Below are 15,929 nucleotides of genomic sequence, written 5' to 3'. Positions count from 1 at the left end.
AGCCAGGGAGAGGACTCTGAAGGAAATCAGTTCTTATTTGAAAGTAATGGATGAAAGGATATCACATAACCTTTTTTTTAGTCCCCACACCTCCTCTTCTCTTCTCTAATGCATTGTGAATATGAGAATAATTGTGACCATACAAAATTATTCTCCCAACCTGTGACAAGCAGAGTGTGGACCATACAGAGTTTTGTGTTCAGTTTTATTGTCTACAATAAACATTAAGCATATCAGAACAAAAATAGACACGTACAAATTTACAGCAAGCTATTTCCTATGTCTGATTAACATACATGCTATTATAGGAAAATGGAAAAAAGTAAACTGCTTGAATTTTAGGGTCACATATAAATTTTCTTGAGGCCACTGTTGGTTTATTAGTCTCCTGAAAGGATCTCCTAAAGAGTTAACATGTTGGAAAAACTGTCCTTTTCTTTAGTTAATTTGTAAATTTCACAGGGTTTTTGTTTGTTTTTTGTTTAAGTATCTCAGATTTTATTTGATAAAATGTATACTTTTGAATAATACCACATTTGCTTCTCTCTCATATCCTTGGATTGCTATTGAGATTTGTTCAAATTTGGAGAATCTAAATCGTGCAGGTGAGGTACGAGTCCTTTCATGATATTTTATACCTACATAAAATGAGTTGTTAAGATACAGGATGAGCAAGAATAAAAATCTTAATTTGAGGGTCAGGCATGGTATTTCACAGCTGTAAACCCAGTACTTGAAAGTCTTGAGGCAGGAGGATCATTAATTTGAGACCAGCCTGGGCTCATAGTGAGACCCTGTCTCAAAAAACAAGCAAAGAACAAAACAAATGTTAGTTTGAGGCATCTTCCCTTTTTAAAGCTGTCCTTGGACATTGGCTTTTGACTGCCATTGGCTCTATAGGAGGTGAAGAGGGTGGACTGATCCACAAAGAGTCAGTTTGTGCTGGTTTAATTCTGGACATCTTTTTGGAGATGCTCTTGCAGTTACTACAGCTGCTCTTGTTGCTGTCCATTTTCCCTTGGCCTTTCTATCTCTGCTGTACCTTTCTGGTCCTCTGCTCCCACCCCCAGCCATTGGCAGCTCACTTTAAGCAGGAAGTTTCTATTTCCTCTTTGCACATTGGAAGAAGACTCAACATGCGGGTGCAGAGGTTTAGACATGGACAGTTATGCCATCCAGCTGTCTTTGCAGCTGGGTCAGTAGAACTGATTCTTGGCAGAACATAGCAAGGACAACAGCAGCAGACTTGAGCACTGGTGGAGATTCAGCACGCTCAGTCTTCAAAGCCTTGCAAGACTTGGCTTCATCTCACCAGTTCCTTTCAAACAGATGGAACATTGATCACTTGTCCACATTTTCTTTCATTGTTTTTAATTGCCCATATTTTTATTAACATTTGGTTTATAAGAAACTAGCAGAAACATGGTCTTGGGAATACCCATGAGATGCACAGCGTCACCGCTCCTGTTCAGCAGAGGAAGCAGGGCTGGTGAGGCAGCTTGCTTAGCTCAGGGTTGTCAGGCTGGCACACAGTGCAGCCAGGGCTTGAGCTGGCTCTTCATAAGATTATGGCTTTTAAGTAACATGTAAGCCTCCAGAAATTCATAACAGTAATTTAGGAGCTCAAAGGGATTGTGCAGGTCGTATTCTTTTTTGTTCTTGTTTTTTAAGATGGGAGAAGGAACTAAGGCAGAAAGTTAAAACTGTTTGCACAAATCACATAGTTATAAAAATGGCAAAACCAGGTTTAATGTCCAAGAATATCCATGGGGGGAAAACAGACAGTACAGCCTACACTGTAAACAAACACATTGTAGGAATGAAATTATTAGAGGAATGAACTGTTTTCTTATCTAATCCTAGCTAACTTTACCATTTTTGACAGTAGTCCAGTTCCTCACAGTTGCCAATACCAATTGCACTGGTCTTGTTGTCTTTCTTTCTTGGATATATTTGGAGTTCAGGGTCAAGGGTGTTGTGTAGCAGATTTTCCTTGAGAATGCAAGCTCACAGTAGTGGCCCTTCAAACTAAAGGTCACTGTATACTGACTGGACCAGGAATGGTTGTGCTCATCTCTGTTCACCCTAAGATTCTGATGGCACCAAAGCCTTGGCCCATTACATGTTCCCAGCCTTGTAGGTGATGGCTGTAGTTTTGGGTACATTTTTTTTAATTGAAAATATATGATTTGATTGAAATGTATATTAAAAATGTATAATTGAAGTTGAAGTTATATAATTGAAGAGTTGCCCTATCTCAATCTTCTTAGCATTGTTACTAGGCTAAAAGACTCTAAAGTTAAGATTTTAATTTTGGTTTTGGCCTGGTGGTTAGGGAGTTAAAGGTTTCATTCTCTCTCTTTCTACCACTCAGTCTCACCCTCTCTCTTTTCCCTCTCCCCTGTCTTCTCTGTTCTCTTTCTCCCTCCTTCCCTCTTCCCCTCTCTATTTCTTTCCTTTTCTTCCTTCCTTTATATTCTTTGTTTGGGCTTTGGTTTATTCTTCTAATTATCTTTATGTTGATTATTACTTTGACATTAATTATGTAGACTGTTTTGGTACTTTAAAGAATAAAAATAATCATTTTGCTTTTTAATCAGGATTTTCTAATTTAAATATTTTTGCCTATAAGCATAAGCATATTCATTCACAATATGCTTATAAGAATATTTCTTTCTATAGTTTTTACTAATCTAAACACCAGAATTTCCATTGTGATTAACTGTGTGAATATATATATATATATATATATATATATATGTTATATCAGTCATTCCCCTCCTAACAATCTCCCAGAAAGTACATGAAGGTATTTACTTCACACATACATTTTCTTATTCAACTCTCACAGTAACCTTTCATGAAGGAATCAGTGCCAGTTCTGGTTTTCCCACTAATAGATAAGGACCTCAAGGCTCAGAGAATTTGAACTTTGTTCAAGGTTGCACAGTAAGTAACAGGAATGCCTTTAGAATAGATTTAGCTTTACACTAGCTTTTCCATTCTGTCACTGTTTTTGTTCTTGTCTATGTGTAACTTCCTATAATTACAACTCAGGTGAACAGATTCAAGCATTCATTCATTCAACAAATACTGAGTGCCTGTTTTGTGCCACAAGCATTGTAGATATAGGGATGAGGGTAAGGACAGATATAGTCTCTCTCAAGTAACTCAGTAAACAAACACATAAATAAACAGGGCAATTTTCAAATAGATTTTCTTTGAAGGAAACAAAATGAGATGGAAGGTGATGGTGGGAGGCAGCTGTAGTTTGGGCAGTCAGAGGCCCTTCTTTGAGGTGACAGCAAGCACATTGGACACATAAAGGGCAGTGGAAGACTTGGGAGGCCTGTAAATAGAAATTCTCCACTCTCTCTCTCTAAGACCAGGCAATAGCTGAATGCTTTTATCTAACTTGCTTTTAGCTGATGTAATATTTTTAGATTTGCATGTTGAAAATTAAAAATAATTGCATATTTTGCTGTAAAACCCAAGCATTGCCTTTTCTTTACATACTTTAACTCTTGTAAAAATATACTAGTACTGCTCAGTTCTTGTGTGGTTATTAAGTGAACGATTGGTCATTCCTCCCTTCTGTGTCCCCACTGTTTTCAGGGTTTTTTCAACGGTGTCTCCGCTTTTCTAGCTTTTCTAACCTTGCCTTTATTTCCCTTCAGATCTCAACATCTACTGTAATTTGATTGTGAAAATGTGTCCACTTTTTCACTGTACCTTAGGCAGTATTCTAACCAGAATTCTTCTATTTGAGATGAATAGGAATCTTTACTTCTCTGGCCACTATGACTCATGAACGGTGATGCTAGATATTTATAGAACACCTTCAAAATGAGCTGGATTTTGTTGCTTTTTGTACTTTTTGACTATTTTGGAAAAAATACACAAACTTAGGAACATGGTAGAAAGAGAAGACATAATATGTGAGAACTCCAGACAATGGATCATTTACAATAGAGCTTTTAGTAAGGCAGAGAACATTCGTCACATGTTTCAAATTATCCTTAGCCCAAAATAAACATTTATAGATAACTCAACAGTAGTTTTTAGAAATGTTGGATGGTTTGGTTTATTCAGGTACAGCAGTTATCCCTAGAGTGCTGGCTCAGCCTCTAAAAGATTTAACATTTGTAAGGGAGAAAGAAATCCACAAATACCCCCTGAATATCTATTTTTAACTTACATTGGAATGCTGCAGTAGTGTGTTTTGTTAGGCCCTGCACAATATGTCGAATATAAGTATGGGAAAGACTGATAAAAACTGTGGATTTGTCTACAAAATACCTGGTGGAGTTTTGTGTGGAAGACTCCTTATACTTCAGGAAATGCTAATGAAGAAACAGATAATGGAGAGAGGAGGGGAAATGGGGTGGGAGGAGAGGGACTCCACCTGGGTAGGGGAAGCTTCTCCTCTTCGTTGCCCCAGACCTGCTACCTAGCATTATGCTTTTGATTGATTTCAGGTTGGGCTTATTGGCTGGTTGGGCTGCTGACATACAAGGTCTACTAATTTCACTACTCACAGATACTTTACATTTTAGCAGTGCTCTAGATTTCTGGGGTTTTGTTCCCCCATGTTTGCCCTTCAACATATAACCTGCTGAAGTTGACAAAAGTTTTATTTCCATCTTATGACGAAAGGAATGTTAGTAAGAGACTTTCTCAGACCATGTGAGGTTTAAACTTAAAAGAAATAAAAAACAGTTTACAATGATACAGTTTCAAATTTCAAATATCTTAAGCCATATGTAAATGGATGCAAATGATACATAGTCCTGCTGAGTCCCCCTAGTTCTTGCACTGTGTCCCTGCTGCTTCCAGAAGAATAGGGTACCAAGGGTGACCACAGCCTGTCAGGTAGTCTGTATTCCTCTTGACTCAGGTACAGATCTATAGAATTTTAAATAGTGTCATATATTAATGATTGAATTTATGATTCATTGTAATGTACTCAGCATAAATCAGGTATCCAGGGTGCTACTTAAATTATTTCTCTTTATATGAGCACATAGTTTTCTTTCCTATGCTCCTTCAGCCCCTCAGGGACTTTTCACAAATCCCTGTTCTTATCCTTGCCAGCTTTTCCTTATAGGAAAGTTCTTAGCTTCAACAAGCATTTACTGCTTCTCTCTGCCAAGTATTTCCTTCCTTCACTCTTCATCTCTTAAGGCCTGCTCTGAATCCTGGGATTCGAATTGGAATTGGAGTTGCCCAGAATTAGGAATTACCTAATGCCCTGCTCTGTCCTCTTCCTGGTGAGGTGCTTTCTAAGATCTGCATCACCTTTACCTTCACAGCAATCCTGTAAGGTTCCTAACTTAAGCAGCCTTCATTAAGCAGTGTGTCATAGACACTACCTCCTTTTCTCTTCTGCAGTAAACTTCCTAATGATAAAACCTACCTATACACATAGTTTTAAAAATTAGTTAAGTTCTGCCTATAACACGAGAGAAATAAAAGAAGTAAGGTAATGCTTGGGATATATGTTACCACAAGGATAAACCTTGGTTCACTTATGCTGAGTGAAATAAGCCAGACACAAAAGGGCAAATACTGTGTGATTCCACTTAGATGAAGTATCTAGAGTAGTCAGAGTCATAGGAACAAAAATTAGAATGGTGGTTTTGGTGGGGGAGGGGATAGAAGAGAAGGGGGAGATATAGGCAGTTATTATTTAATGGGTATGTAGTTTCAGTTTGGGAACATGAAAACAGTTCTAGAGATGGATGGTTGTACAACAACATGAGTATAGTTAATGCTAGTGTAGAGTTAAAAACGGTTAAAATGGCAAATTTTATGTGATGTAAAATTTACAATAAAAAAAGTAATTTTTAAAAAAAGTTAATGCTTGGGCACAATATCAGTAAGGTAAACATAGTGCTTACAGATTTTTAAAACTCCCTCAAATGGGTGAACCAATATTCAGTATTTGAGACTGGGAAATTGTTGCCCAAGATCTTTGAATGAGTAAGGAGCAGAGCTCATAATTTGACTCCAAAAACATTTCTTTTCCTCCTGCGTCTAGACCTTGGGACTCTAGAGGTGTCCTTTGTACCTGACAGGACACCTTCAAATCTAGACCACCCAGACCTGCACCTCTTTATCTGTCTTCCTACAGGGCATGATCCTCTTCCTTCTGAACACGTCATAATAACAAGACAAAACTGAACATTTAAAAAATAATATGAATTACATCCCCCCCCCAACTCTGAAGTAAGAATAAGAAAAGGAGCAATTAGGGTAGACAATCTCAGAAGTATGTAGAAATGACCACAGTAGAAGGAAAATTGACTTAGGCTTAATCCTAACAAATTTTAATCTTCATTTGGGTAAAAAATTTGAATTTATGGATGATAGTAGGGAGAGAGTCAGAAGCTGGATGGCTTTTAGGATTATCAGAAAAGGAAGGACTCAGAAATGTGTGACTGACCAAGACTGGAGGGAGAAGTGGACAGGAGACTGGCAGAGTAGCTCTCTAGCCAACATCATTAATCTAACTCTTATGGAGGAGAGGTTACAAGAAGGTAGAATTGTTCATGGAAGGATCAGGTTTTCTTCAACTCATAATGAAGGACAAAATTAAGCTGAAGTCAGGTATAGTGGTGCACCTCTATAATCCCAGAACTCAGGAGGCAAAGGCAGGAGGATCATGAGTTCAAGGCCAGCCTAGGCTACATAGTGAGGCCCTATCTAAAAACAAAAACTAAAGCTGAATAACAACTGGAGATGTAGCTCCATGATAGAACATTTGCCTTGTATGTATTTGGGTTTCATTACCAAGATGGCCAAAAATAAAAACCCTAATAATTAATGCCCTAAGTTTTTTGTTCTAAAAAATCAGAGAAACCTTAAACTAAACAAATTAAACTTTCAATAAGCCAACAGACTATACATCTTTCATTGTGCAAGGAGAAATAGAACTGATTTCGAGAAATTGTAAACTATCCGGCTTACTGATATTATTGCCAGGATCATCAAATAAGCAGTTATCAGATTGCCCTAAATTGATTTAAGTAATGCTTTCTGATTTTATCCTTCCCATTTTAAGATGAAGCCTATCTAAACTTCTAAAATTTAAGCTTATTTGAATGAGTCTTTTGTTGGGTGCTTTTATTCACTTTGGACTATTTTTCCAAATTCATGTAATTCAGCTGTTGATTAGACTCCAATACCCATACCTGTCCTTTTATTTTCACGAGCATTTAGCTAATAGGTGAATTTATCACCAGGTCAGCTTCAACCCAGAAATAAGTTTACAGAGCACATTCCTCTCTTCCCTTCTTTTTAAATAAATGCAAAATCTGGAAACACATGATACCTCAGAAACCTAAATACCTCCCTGCCCCCCCACCCCTCCAAAAGCTTAAATCATAAGCAAGAGTTCATGTCTGCGAACCACTTTGTATCTTCAGAAGCACTATGGCTTATTTGGTGGCCACCTATAGGCAGTCCAACTCTTTTACTACTGACACTGTCCTAATTCATAGACCATTGTCTGCTAGCCAGGAACCAAAGATCTGGGAATGCCAGGAATGAGTCTTCAAGAAAAACTTTCAGAATCAAATTTGGATTTAGGTGGAATGAATAAAATTTAAATAAACCAACAGATTAAATCCCTTTAATTGTTCAGGAAGAATTTTGAGACTAGATCTCCCTATGTAGCCCTGGCTGGTCTTGAACTCCAGATCCTCTTGCCTCTGTCTCCTGAGTGCTGGAATTCTTAAAGATATGCATCATAACACCCAGCTAGAATATTTTTTCTATAATTTGCAATTTTTTTGGCACAGACATTAACAGGGTAACTAAATAATTCCAAGTTGCCTAAAAATCATAGTAATTTATTTTCTCTTTTAAGATGAGGTCTACCTTAAAATTCTAAAGTTCATGGTTATTTATTTGCAGTGTTGGAGGTTGAATCCAGGTCCTTGATCATTGCTATACCACTGAGCTACACCCCCACTCTAAAACTTAAGGTTATATAAACAGCCATCTAAATCCAAATTAGGTTTGGCTGATAATTCCTCTAGAAATTTTACTAAATCTTGATCTTATCTAAATGATGCTCTGTCAAAGATATCTATTTATATATAAAGAAATATATATATACATATATATGTTATGCATATATATATATTCTACAGAAAATTATTTTCTAAAAATCAGAAAAGGGAAAATAGCAAAGGCTTTTAAAATTTTTTTTCATTAGAAAACGTTTTAAAAATCAGACTAAGATTATTCAAACCATCTTCTTTCTGAGCTGTTCTTTTAAATAAATAGTCTTCATTCCAGAAACTTCATTTTTCTCAATTCTGTTTATTTCATGTCTTAACAGTGCCATGTATCATTATCAACACCATGGAAACCCATTTTAGTGAAATGGAAAGGCTAGCTGTTTAAAGAAAACAAACTACCAGCTTCCCATGCCTCCTAGAGTCCTGGGAGGCCAAAGGTCTGCTCTTGTAGTCAGCTGCTGAGGAAACCATAGATCCCTGCAGCACAAGTTTAGTCACAAGACAAATACCACTTGAAAAACAGTCGCTGGGCTGCCAAAGGTGTTAGTCCTTAAAAATGGTGGCAGGTATAGAAATTTTTCTCTTCTAGCACATTCTTAGAGATGTTTTTAGTCTCAGAATACAGTTGATTACGTTTAACAAACTGAAGTGACATTTTGAGTCTGATCCAATCCATGAACATCTGTGAGTGGCCATAAAGTTTTATTTCAGTGTTTCGGTGTAAAGGGCTTAATTTTATGTGCACACATTTCCGGAGTTAGTTTTCTTCCACCTTTAATCACTTCACTTGACTAGCTGGCGGCATACAATGCTCATGCAAAATTTCCGAAGGAATGTTCCACTTCTATAATTTACTTTCTCTCTTCTTTTTAAAGCAAAAACGGAGATAAAGAACACAACTGTCATTTTTTTTAAATGAAGAAAAAACTGAATTCACTCCATTCAGATTTCTGTTAATCCAATTTTGAAGTCAAAGGGTAGTGTAAAGTTTTGATTTCCAACAAATTCTGAGATTATCCATTAACCACTCTAGCAGGCTTTCTACTCTCTCTCAAGCATACATCTATTTTTTAAAGGGGCCAGCCTCAGTTATTTGAGTTTACCTTTTTAAAAAAGTATACTTAAGCAGAATTTTCTTCTAGAGTTATGCAATGGCTTTTCAAATGTTAGATGTATGTATTCTTAGAAATTATACTGCACACTACACACAAATGCACGGCAACAAGCTCACATTTACCTGTCATTGATAGCAGTGAGGAGGAGGAGTATCCCTCGTGGAAAGTAGGAGTTGAAGGAATCAGTTTGAATTCTATAATCACTGAAAATATTACATAGCATTTATTAGCCCATTTTTGGATTTGCCATGTAAACTTTAATGGTAGAGTTTATTTTCCTAGAGACAAAATGAGCATGCAGTTTGACGATGTGTATCGCAGGAGGAAAGGTGGGGATCAAAATCATCACAATCAAACAGATGTTGCCTGACTGAAATCTCTTTTATCTTCCGAAGAACACAATTAACAGCAACAATAGGGAAGGGTAAAGATTGTGGGATTTTTGTTTTTGTTTTTATCTTTCTGTTCAGTTCTGCAAAGACATCTCAGTCTGCGGTGCTGCATTGGACCTGTTTTTGCTCCGCTTTCTTGGTGTCATGGTATGGTCTTTGTTTATGTTTTGTTAAGTCAGTGCATTGTCACTTCAAGTCCACTATCACAAATCATGTTGTAGTCTCCAGTAGTTCCTTTCTTTTTTAACTACTTTTCCCCAAAGATGTACAGTCTAACCTGTATATATATATATTGAAATTTTAATTATATTCTTTATGCAATTATATAAACGTTACATAACAGATATTAAACAAAAAGCACTCATGCTGTAAAATGGGGACCAGATAGGATGGGTGATATAGTGACCATGGTAGCATGACCAAATAGCACAGTACAGCAGGTACGTATTGGACCTTTTTGACCCATGGCATCTTTGGTCTACAGATATGTGCTACCACTGATTTTCACTATACTGCTGGGATGTGCTATGGCCACCCATTTAACTTCCTTTGTGGTTGAATTTCTTGGGCCCAGAGGACTCTGCCATGAATTCTCAATGAAAGTACTCATCTGATGTCCTCCAAATGTCTTGCACTGGGGGAGAATGGTAGGGAGGATAGAACCTAGGGAAGAGGCCATTCCAGTGAGATGATTGCTTTCATGGGCTGCTATCTTGATCTCTAAAATGGGACCTACTCTACCCCTGGGCAGGGTGAGGGGAGAGGAGCTTGCTTTCAGTTGGTTGGTCAGAAACCAACTACATGTCATCTACATGGAGAGGTGTACCAGCATTTATTTAAGTTGGAGATGTCTAGAGGAAGGGGAAACTGAACTGGGTTGTCTTATCTGTGACCTGTGGATATAGAGTGGGCACATATATTCTAAGGATATCAGTTCTTGGTTAACAAAACGATAATTAGTGTTTCACACAATCTGTAAGACTAGCTTCTGTGGTCAGAAAAAGCCATTGTTTGAATGATAGAAAATATTTCAGAAGTAGGTGGTATCAAAGGTGTCAGTCATCAGACTTTGTTAATTCCTAGAGTTGTGCAGCCCTGGATTAAACATGTTTGAGAGCAGAAGTAAAACACTACTTCCTGCCCTGAAGACACTTGTGCATTCAAAGTCTCACTTAAAAGATGAAATTAACTTAGCTATTTATTCATTTATTGGTATGGGGGGGGGCTGAACCTAGTGCCTCTCAGATGCCAAGCACACAGACCACTGCTGAGCTATACCCCTTGCCCCCAATAAAGTTAAATTTAAACAACTGTTCTAAAAATAACATTATCTCCTGGATAGACGGTTGACTTTAACATAAGCTTTGTATTCATTTAAAAAATAAGGTTAAATATGAAAATATCTGTTCAACATTTTTATGTCTCTATCCATGTGACTATTAGAAATACTAGTTTTGCCAGTGTCATGTTTTCTGCCAAACAAAGTGAATGGTGGTCCCTAGAGGATGAGAGGGTGCAGAAATTTATAAAACAGATCACAGCAGTGGTGGGAAACCCAGGCCACCAATGGAACACACCAAACTTCCTGGGTACTGCTGGCTGTCTCAGTGAGGAAGGATCTCAAGGAGTCCTAGATCCAGCATGCGCAGTGTTGGCTCCTCTAGCCCCCAGATTCCCTCACTTATTGACCAGAGAAACTCTTAGCTTGCCAGTTTTAGTGGAAGGACAGGGAGTAATAATGGAAGTCGAAATTCTTGCTTTATAAACGACAGTGACAACAGTAACAAAATTCGATGAAATAATGTCCTTTATCATTAAAGAACTAAGTTTCCACTTAGTATAATTTTAACTTACCCAATTTACCCTCTTTCAGAATATCTCAAACATTTCACCCTATTATTTCTTTTAAAGATTATAAAGTAGATTGGGGGAGGAGCAAAAGCTGTACTAACAAAGAAATAATAGCAATTTGGTAGACAGGTGTTCTTAGTTTCATCAGATGAATGACTGCTAAATTTAGTCTTTTGCAAATATTAAAGAAAGTCTCTTTAAAAGTTAAAATAGGTGCTTTTTTGGTTCGTAGTGTGATGACTGGGTGTTCATGCCTTTGCATAACATATGCCTCCCTCAAACCTTGTTACGTTGGCACATTACCCTTCTGACGTGAACTTGGCAAAAAAATGAATAACTGTTAAAATAGGGGCTTGGGGTGTAACTCAGTGGTATAGCATTGGCTTAGCCCTGAGTTTGATCCTGAGCACTGGAGGGAAAAGCCATAATAGATCTTTTTGGTGCTTCCTTAGGTGAATTGATGCATTAGCGTTTGGATTCAAAGTCAAGTAAAGCCAATAAATGTACATAATCTCACACCTGTCTTAAATCATTTTCCTATAGAACAGGTCTCCATTTCTATCAACTTTATCTAAAAGTTTGAGGTCCCCTTCATCAGCAGCTATCTTTATCTTTGCAACCATAGTGGGTTTCTTTAAGGAACATAACATAGAAAAAGAAAAAAAGAAAAGAAATAATGCAAGCCATGGTGAACTTTTAAATTTTCAAGTAGCCACATTAAAAAAATAAAATGAGATGACATTTGTTTTTACAACATATTTCACTTAACCTCATAGCTAAAATATTATTTTAACAGGGAGTCATATGAAATTATTGAGTTATATGCATGCTTTTTTCACCCCACAGAATTCTAATTCCTCTGCATGTTTTGCACTTACAGCACATCTCGGTTTGGACTAGCCATATTTCAGTGCTCGGTTACCCACACAGCATGAGCATAGTGTGCTGAAGGAGGTATCTGGAGGTGAGGCTACAATGGCAAAGCAGAGGTCTTTGTCAAGCCAGGAGTTGAAGTTTTATCCTGAAGCTTATGAGCCATATGAGAATATTAAGCCTCAAAGTGACATTTAAGCTGGATGCCAATGGCTCATGCCTATTATAGGAAGCAGAGATCAGGAGAATTGAGATTCGAAGCCAGCCCAGGCAAACAGTTCTCAAAACTCTGTCTTGAAAATACCCAATACAAAAAAGTCACTCAAGTGGTAGAGCAACTATCTAGCAAGCATGAGTTCAAACTCCAGTACTTCCCAAAAATATGATATTTAAGAGATTTTTTTTAATCTAAATTTTTTTTAAACTTAATCTAGTCTCCTCTGGGAATATAGGCTAGAGGGGAGAGATTTAGGGGTGAGGGCTTAGCAAGAAGCATGTTACAAGGCTGCTGTAGTGGTCCAGTAAGGAGTGAGAAGAACCTGAACTAAAATACCAGGGGAACAGGGACCACAGGAAGTGTCCAATAAGAGATTTGGTGATGACTATTGAATTTGAAGAAAAGAAGCCAGAGTAATCTGGGATGGTTTTGGGTTTCTACTATGGGTAGGTGGCCCAGAATAGCATTAACTAAAATGAGGGGCAAAAAGGGAGGGCAGTTAGTGAAGGGGAGGTGAGTTTAGCAAAGGGCATGTTGACTTTGTGGTGCCTTTGAATCAGGCAAGTGGAAAATATCTTCTTTGATGTGAAGAATTTAGTCAAGAGAATGTGCACAGTAAGGAGCTAGTAAGGCAAGGTAAGCAATATTGAACTAAATGGTAACTTTAGATAATAACAAGAAGAAAGGAAGTCTTGGAGGGTAGATAGGCAGCAGAGATGTAGAAGAGTAGGAACATATTAGCATGTTTAAGCAACATTGTGAATAAACCTGCCCTATTGGGCCACCTGGGGTTAGGGCTGAGATCAAAGCCCGCCTAATGCGGTTTGCAGATACATTTTGCTTGGCTTTTGTATGGTTGGATAAACAATGTTCCAAGCTTAAGTTAGATGCCAGCATTTCCACATAAAATCCAGACTTTCTGGTTTTATATATATATATAAATAGGGCCTGGGAGGTAGAATTGGCAACATTGGTAGTAATAATCAACTGAAGTATATGCCTTGTCTCTCTGGTGAATGTTTTACTACTTTATGTTAACTTGCCTGGGTCCTGTAGACACTTAAATTTTCAGCTTCTGAGCCAAGAATCAGTAGTTAATAAAGGTTCAAAGATGGATTAGCAACAGATTATAAGAGCTTTGAATACCAAACTAAGGAGTATAAAATGTCAGCAGTGGGCAGCCTTTTGAAGAAGGGACTCATGAGATTAAAGCCATATTTAGGAGATTATTCTAGACCAATGTGAAAATAGAGAGGTTAGAACAGTTACCATTTTGAAAGGGAAGAAAGAAATAAGATGGTGTGATATACAAATGGTCTTAAAATGTAAAACAAACTGAGTGAAGCCAGGCGTGGTGGTATGTATATGCTTATAATCCCAGTGCTGTGTGGGGGAGGAACTGGGGCAGGAGGATTGTGAATTTGAGGCCAGCCTGGACTACATAGCGAGACTCTATTTGAAAAAACACACAAAAATAAAAAGCTAAACAGAAGTGTCTTAAGGAGATGTCATTCAGAAAGTCTACTGCCACATTGTAACCATGTAGGCCATTGAGCTTGGTGGGAAATTTCCTTGCAGACTTCCAATGTTTGGTATAAGGGATAGTGAATACCGAGGTTGTTACGGAACAGTCAAAACTTGCTTACTAGCTATCTATGGCTGAAAGGTTACTGTAGTCACTGTTCTAAGTAGACTATAAATGGATAGGAAAAGTCCTTTTCTCCCTCTCCCTCTTCCTCCACTTCTAGAGCAACTGGCTCCAAAAGGTCCTGTTTTAAAAAGACTAAAATTAATACCTGATCAATATTTTTGCCAGGCACTCTTTGTTTTCTTTTCTTTCTTTCTTTCTTTTTTTTTTTCTTTCCAGTGCTGGGGATTGAACCCAGGGCCTCACATAAGCGCTGTACCACTTACCTATACCCCCAACCCTCTAGCTACAGACATAGGCCTTCTGCTCGATCCTCATAAAATAGTACCTTTGAGTTAGGTACTGCTGCTATTTCCAGTTTGTAGAAAAGGAAACTGAGATCCTATAGATTAAGAACTCACTCAAAGTCACAGGTTTGATAAGGGATGGAACCAGGACTTGAGCCCATGCAAACCAACTCTCCAGAGGTCTAAATCTTTTAACCATTGTGTGAAACTGCTCCTGTATCTTTATCTGTTCTAGTGCTACACAGATACATAACCAGGGAAGCTCATACTTTCGTCATGGAAGCTTTGCTAAAACTTATTTCAGGGATGCCAGCTCATTAGAAGAAATAAAACTCCAAAATTGACCTTTAGTTGTCTTTCGGGGGTAGATAATATGCTGTGTCTGGGGTAACCTTGAGACCACAGTTATATAGAGTACTCGAAAGTCTTTGTCTTCCTTTGATGAATAGCTCTATGTTAGATTATAAAGTGTGTGCTACACCCATGTTTATTGCGGCACTATTCACAATAGCCAAGTTATGGAAACAGCCAAGATGCCCCAGCACTGAAGAATGGATTAAGAAAATGTGGTATCTATACACAATGGAATTTTATGCAGCCATGAAGAAGAACGAAATGTTATCATTCGCTGGTAAATGGATGGAATTGGAGAACATCATTCTAAGTGAGGTTAGCCTGGCCCAAAAGACCAAAAATTGTATGTTCTCCCTCATATGTGGACATTAGATCAAGGGCAAACACAACAAGGGGGTTGGACTTTGAGCACATGATAAAAGCGAGAGCACACAAGGGAGGGGTGAGGATAGGTAAGACACCTAAAAAATTAGCTAGCATTTGTTGCCCTTAACGCAGAGAAACTAAAGCAGATACCTTAAAAGCAACTGAGGCCAATAGGAGAAGGGGACCAGGAACTAGAGAAAAGGTTAGATCAAAAAGAATTACCTAGAAGGTAACACACATGCACAGGAAATTAATGTGAGTCAACTCCCTGTATAGCTATCCTTATCTCAACCAGTAAAAACCCTTCTTCCTTCCTATTATGGCTTATATTCTCTTTACAACAAAATTAGAAATAAGGGCAAAATAGTTTCTGCTGGGTATTGAGGGGGTGGGGAGGAGACGGAGGGGGTGGAGTGGGTGGTAAGGGAGGGGGTGGGGGCAGGGGGGAGAAATGACCCAAGCCTTGTATGCACATATGAATAATAAAAGGAAAAAAAAAAAGAAAAAAAATAAAGTGCGTGCTAGTAACAGTTACTGAAACTTCTTATAAGAACTCCTTTCTTCTTTTTTTAGTGTATGTGTTGGGTGCAGTACTGGGGTTTGAACTCAGGGCTTTGTTCTTGGCAGGCACGCAACCCTCCACTTGAGCCACTCCTCCAGCCCAGAAGTCTTCTTTTTTATGCAAACTAAATCATGTTAGAATTTCTTCATATGTGCTCCTGAAAACCTATCACAGAATAAATAAGTATTTTCATTTGCAAGGGGGTGAAAGTCTTTAATACTGTAGAGAAACAAACAT

General features: G+C 37.9%; 1 protein-coding gene and 1 non-coding gene across 2 annotated transcripts in view; both read left to right on the top strand.

Moving 5' to 3' along the window:
* LOC109700795 (sodium-dependent glucose transporter 1) overlaps positions 1-15,929 on the top strand; it is a 153,156-nt gene that overhangs the window by 72,556 nt on the left and 64,671 nt on the right.
* Positions 11,599-11,698, top strand: LOC141416766 (small nucleolar RNA U13). The gene has a single exon (XR_012441363.1). It is a non-coding gene; the product is annotated as a small nucleolar RNA U13 (small nucleolar RNA).

The sequence above is a fragment of the Castor canadensis genome, chromosome 1 (genome assembly GCF_047511655.1).
Source record: "Castor canadensis chromosome 1, mCasCan1.hap1v2, whole genome shotgun sequence".
Classification (NCBI taxonomy): Eukaryota; Metazoa; Chordata; class Mammalia; order Rodentia; family Castoridae; genus Castor; species Castor canadensis.
The sequence above is the reverse complement of the archived record's forward strand: the minus strand, read 5'-3'. Positions and strand labels throughout refer to the sequence as shown.